We start from the raw sequence: 6000 nt of genomic DNA, 5'->3' as shown, positions 1-6000 counted from the left end.
TGATAGAATTTTGTCAAGAGAATACGATGGTCATAGCAAACACTCTTTTCCAACAACCCAAGAGACGGCTTTACACATGGACATCACCAGACGGTCAACACAGAAATCAGATTGACTATATGCTCTGCAGCCAAAGATGGAGAAGCTCTATACCAGGGGTGTCAAACTCAATTTCATTGAGGGCCACATCAGCATTGCGGTTGCCCTCAGGGGGCCGGGTGGGTGTGGCCAGGGTGGGTGTGGCCTACTGGGTGGGCGTGGCTAGAGTGCATATGGCCTACTGGGTGGGCGTGGCCACCTCTACATCGTTCGCATCAAGGGTGCCTATGGGGTCCTGGGCAGGAGTGGGACAGATCTGGGGGTCTCTGGCAGGAGGAGGGTCTCTGGGCCAGGGCCAAGGCAGTGGGGGCCGTTCCCTCACTGTTTCCAGGATGGCTTCGCGGGCCGCATGAAACCACTTCGCGGGCCGGATCCGGCCCCCGGGCCTTGTGTTTGACATGTCTGCTCTATACAGTCAGTAAAAACAAGACCAGGAGCTGACTGTGGCTCAGACCATGAGCTTCTTGTTGCAAAGTTTAGGCTTAAATTAAAGAAAGTAGGGGAAAGCGCTAGGCCAGTCAGGTATGAATTAAATCATATCCCTGTTGAATATACAGTAGAGGTGACAAATAGATTTAAGGAATTAGATCTGATAGACAGAGTGCCTGAAGAACTATGGACAGAGGTTCACGACATTGTACAACAGGTAGCAACCAAGTAGTAGTAACTAAAACCATCCCAAAGAAAAAGAAATGCAAGAAAGCAAAATGGCTGTCTGAGGAAGCTTTGCAAATAGCTGAGGAAAGGAGGGAAGCGAAAGGCAAGGGAGAAAAAGAAATATATGCCCAATTAAATGCAGAATTCCAAAGAATAGCTAGAAGAGATAAGAATGCCTTCTTAAATGAACAATGCAAAGAAATAGAAGAAAACAATAGAATAGGGAGGACCAGAGATCTTTTCAAGAAAATTGGAGAGATGAAAGAAACGTTTCATGCAAAAATGGGCATGATAAAGGACCAAAATGGCAGGGACCTAACAGAGGCAGAAGAGATTAAGAAGAGGTGGCAAAATTACACAGAAGAACTATACAAGAATGAGCTTAACGTCCCTGATAATCACAATGAGGTGGTCACTGACCTCGAGCCAGACATCCTAGAATGTGAAGTGAAGTGGGCCTTAGAAAAGCTGAGCAACAACAAAGCTAGTGGATGTGACAGTATTCCAGCTGAGCTATTCAACATCTTAAAAGACGATGCAGTAAAAGTGCTACACTCAATTTGCCAGCAAATTTGGAAAACTCAACAGTGGCCACAGGATTGGAAAAGATCAGTTTACATTCCAATTCCAAAGAAAGGCAGTGCCAAAGAATGTTCAAACTATTGCACCATTGCACTCATTTCTCATGCTAGTAAAGTTATGCTTAAAATTCTACAAGCTAGACTCCAGCAGTATGTGGATCGAGAACTACCAGAAGTACAGGCAGGATTTCGAAGAGGCAGAGGAACTAGAGATCAAATTGCTAACATACGCTGGATCATGGAGAAAGCTAGAGAGTTCCAGAAAAACATCTACTTCTGCTTCATTGACTATGCTAAAGCCTTTGATTGTGTGGATCATAACAAACTGTGGCAAGTTCTTAAAGAGATGGGCATACCATACCATCTTATTTGTCTCTTGAGAAACCTATATGCGGGCCAAGAAGCAACAGTGAGAACTGGACACGGAACCACTGATTGGTTCAAAATTGGGAAAGGAGTCCGGCAAGGCTGTATACTGTCGCCTTGCCTATTTAACTTATATGCAGAGCACATCATGAGAAAGGCAGGGCTAGATGAATCAAAAGTTGGAATTAAGATTGCCGGAAGAAACATCAACAACCTAAGATATGCAGATGATACCACTCTAATGGCAGAAAGTGAAGAAGAACTAAAGAGCCTCTTGTTGCGGGTGAAGAAGGAGAGTGCAAAACATGGGTTGAAACTAAACATTAAGAAAACCAAGATCATGGCATCTGGCCCTCTCAATTCCTGGCAAATAGATGGGGAAGAAATGGAGGTAGTGACAGATTTTATTTTCCTGGGTTCCAAGATCACTGCAGATGGGGACTGTAGTCAAGAAATTAAAAGACGCTTGCTCCTCGGGAGGAAAGCCATGGCAAATCTAGACAGCACACTAAAAAGCAGAGACATCACCCTGTCAACAAAAGTGCGTATAGTCAAGGCTATGGTCTTCCCAGTTGCAATGTATGGCAGTGAAAGTTGGACCATAAGAAAGGCTGAGCGCCAAAGAATTGAAGCCTTTGAACTATGGTGCTGGAGAAGACTCCTGTGAGTTCCTTGGACTGCAAGGCGATCAAACCGGTCAGTCCTAGAGGAGATCAACCCTGACTGCTCTTTAGAAGGCCAGATCCTGAAGCTAAAACTCAAATACTTTGGCCACCTAATGAGAAGGAAGGACTCACTGGAGAAGAGCCTAATGCTGGGAAAGATTGAGGGCAATAGAAGAAAGGGACGACAGAGAATGAGGTGGCTGGATGGAGTCATTGAAGCAGTAGGCGTGAGCTTAAATGGACTCCAGAAGATGGTAGAGGACAGGAAAGCCTGGAGGAACATTGTCCATAGGGTCGCGATGGGTCGGACACGACTTCGCAACTAACAACAACAACATTTGTTTTAACATTGGAGATATTATTGATAAAAATACGGAATTCGGAAAAAATTAAGGGTATTCAAATTAGAGATCAGGATTATAGATTGAGGGCGTTTGCAGACGATCTGGTTGTTACGGTGACTCAGCCAGAAAGCTCTGTTGTGGACCTGATGGAGATAATAATGCAATATGGGAAGGTTTCTGGATTTAAGGTTAATGTACAAAAAACAAAAATTTTGGCCAAAAATATGACAATACCGCAAAAGGCCCTTTTAGAAGGATTAACTGGATTTGAGATTGTTAAAAGGGTTAAATATTTGGGGGTGTATGTGTCACCCTCAAATGCAAAGTTAGATAAAAATAACTATGAAAAGTTATGGGGAAAAATTCAAAAAGAATTGGAGAGTTGGGAAAAATTGCAATTGTCTTTACTGGGAAGAATTGCAGCAGTGAAAATGAATGTCCTGCCTAAATTTTTATTTTTATTCCAAATGATACCGATTCTTAAAAAAGATTCTAATTTGGAAGAATGGCAATGGGGTATCAATAAATTTGTGTGGGCAGGGAAAAGGCCACGAATTAAAATTAAGATTATGCAGGATTCTCGTGAAAGAGGTGGTCTTAAAATGCCTAATCTTAAATTATATTATGAAGCTGCTGCGTTGTCAGGAATAAGTGATTGGATTAATTTGACACAAGGGAGATTATTAAATCTTGAGGGCCACGACTTATTTGGATGGCATGCATATTTGTTGTATGATAAGAAGGTAGATAATGTATTTAAAGTGCATATTTTAAGACAGGCATTGTTGAGAGTTTGGAAGAAGTATAGACATAAGTTAGACTGCAAGATGCCGTTGTGGGCAATCCCGAAACATGCAATAGAAAACATAAATGTAGGCTTCAAACATGATGTGACTACGTATAAGGAGATCTTAAGTTTGGAAAGGAGCGTCTGGTGTTTGAAGCCGTACAATCTCTTGCGAGATGAGAAGATTGTTCAAACTTGGTTTCAATATACTCAATTACGTGCCAGGTGGAAAGAAGACCAGAAAATTGGTTTCTCAATGACTGATGAAAATTTGATAAAGCAAATTAGAAATCAGGGTCCAGCACATATTAAACGGATTTATCTTGCATTGATAGATATTGACTCAGAAACAGAACTTGTTAAAGACTGTATGATAAAATGGGCCCAGAATATCCAAGAAGTTATTACAATGGATACTTGGGAAAAGATCTGGGTGAGGAATGTAAAATTCACGCAAGCCCAAAACCTAAGAGAGAACTTTTATAAAATGTTTTATAGATGGCATTTAGATCCTAAAAAGCTTGCAAGTATGTATCTGAATTATCAACCTAAATGTTGGAGATGTGGTGGTGAAGATGCAACGTATTTTCATATATGGTGGACCTGCAAAAAGGTTAAGGCTTTTTGGATAAATAATTGGTGAAATATGCAGATCTTTAAGCAAAGGATAAAGTTTTGTCCGCAGTTGTTTTTGCTGGGCATAATTACAGATGCTACTGTTGTGGACATTAAGTTGATGTTGAATTTAATTACAGCAGCAAGACTATTAATAGGTCAATATTGGAAAAAGGAGGAACTGCCGACTATAGAAGAATGGACTCTAAAGGTTTCTGACCTGGCGGAAATGGCAAAGATCTCGGCTTACTTGAAAGATCATTCGCAAGAACGTTATATTATGGAGTGGAAAAAGTGGATTGATTATATTCAGGACAAATATGGGACTAAAAAGTTTCATTTAGCATTTGAATAAGTTTCCTTTTCTTTTTTCTTTTTTTTTCTTTTTATATGTAACATTAGTATTGCTTGTAGTCATTTTATATGAGCTAGAGGGCGATAGAATTAATAGTTTATTGTTTTTAGCATATGGATGTTTATGATTGTTCTTTGTTTTTATACCTTGTACTTAGCTCTGGGAAGTCGGGGGGGAGGGGGAATGGGGGGAGGGATAGGGAGGGTTAGGTAGGGGTGGGGGGAGGGGGGATTGTTAAAGATAAAATGTACTGTAAAACTTTTCAATAAAAAAAAAGAATAGGTATCATTTGAAATAAAAAGAAAAATTTTGGCAAAACATTCATTTTCACTGCTGCAATTCTTCCCAATAAGGATAATTGTAGTTTTTTCCAACTATCCAATTCTTTTTGAACTTTTGAACCCCATAACTTTTCATAATTATTTTTATATAGCTTTACATTTGAGGGTGACAAATATATCCCCAAATATTTAACCCTTTTAACAATTTCAAATCCCGTTAGCTCTTCTAAAACCACCTTTTGTGATACTGTCATATTCTTAGACAACATTTTAGTTTTTTGTATGTTAACCTTGAATCCAGAAACTTTCCCATATTGCGTTATTATCTCCATCAGTTCTACAACTGAATCTTCAGGCTGAGTTACCGTAACAACCAGATCGTCTGCAAATGCCCTCAGTCTGTAATCCTGATCTCTTATTTGAATTCCCCTAATTTTTCCCGAGTCCCGTATTTTAATCAATAATATCTCCAATGTTAAAACAAATAATAAAGGTGACAACGGGCACCCCTGCCTTATACCCTTTTCAATGTTACATGCTTCCGTCAAACTATTATTAACTATTATGCGGGCTGTTTGCTTTTGATATAATGCCCTAATTGGTTGTAAAAATTTATCCCCAAAGTTCATTTTATCTAATACTTTTAACAAAAATTGCCAATCCAATTGATCATAGGCTTTTTCAGCATCCAAAAAGATCAACGCTGCAGGGATCTGATTGTTTCTTTCCAAAAATTCCAACAAATCAACTACATGCCTCACATTATTCTTCATTTGTCTACCACTTATAAACCCAGTTTGGTCACCATGAATTACTTGTTGTAATACCCTCATTAATCTGTTAGTTAAAACCTTAGCAAATATCTTGTAGTCCGTATTCAAAAGTGATATTGGCCTATAATTTTTTGCTTGGGTGACATCCTGGTCTTCCTTCGGAATCAAAGAAATAAAAGCAGTTTTCCAAGACGGGGGCACCCCTCCTCCTATTTGAATTGTCTGAAACAATTCCCTTAATGGCATTACCATCTCTAACTGTAAATTTTTGTAATACACAGCAGTCAATCCATCCGTACCTGGCGCCTTACCCACTTTCAATTGTTTCTTCCTCAGTTATCAATTGATTCATCTCTTTCTTTTGTTCTTGTGGAAGCACAGGAATATTAGCATTCATCAAATATTCATCAATATCTACCTCACTAATCTTATCTCTAGCATATAACTTAGAATAAAAATCAACAAAAGTCTTCTTAA

The sequence above is a fragment of the Vipera ursinii genome (assembly GCF_947247035.1).
Source record: "Vipera ursinii genome assembly, chromosome: 4".
NCBI classification, from domain to species: domain Eukaryota; kingdom Metazoa; phylum Chordata; class Lepidosauria; order Squamata; family Viperidae; genus Vipera; species Vipera ursinii.
The sequence above is the reverse complement of the archived record's forward strand: the minus strand, read 5'-3'. Positions refer to the sequence as shown.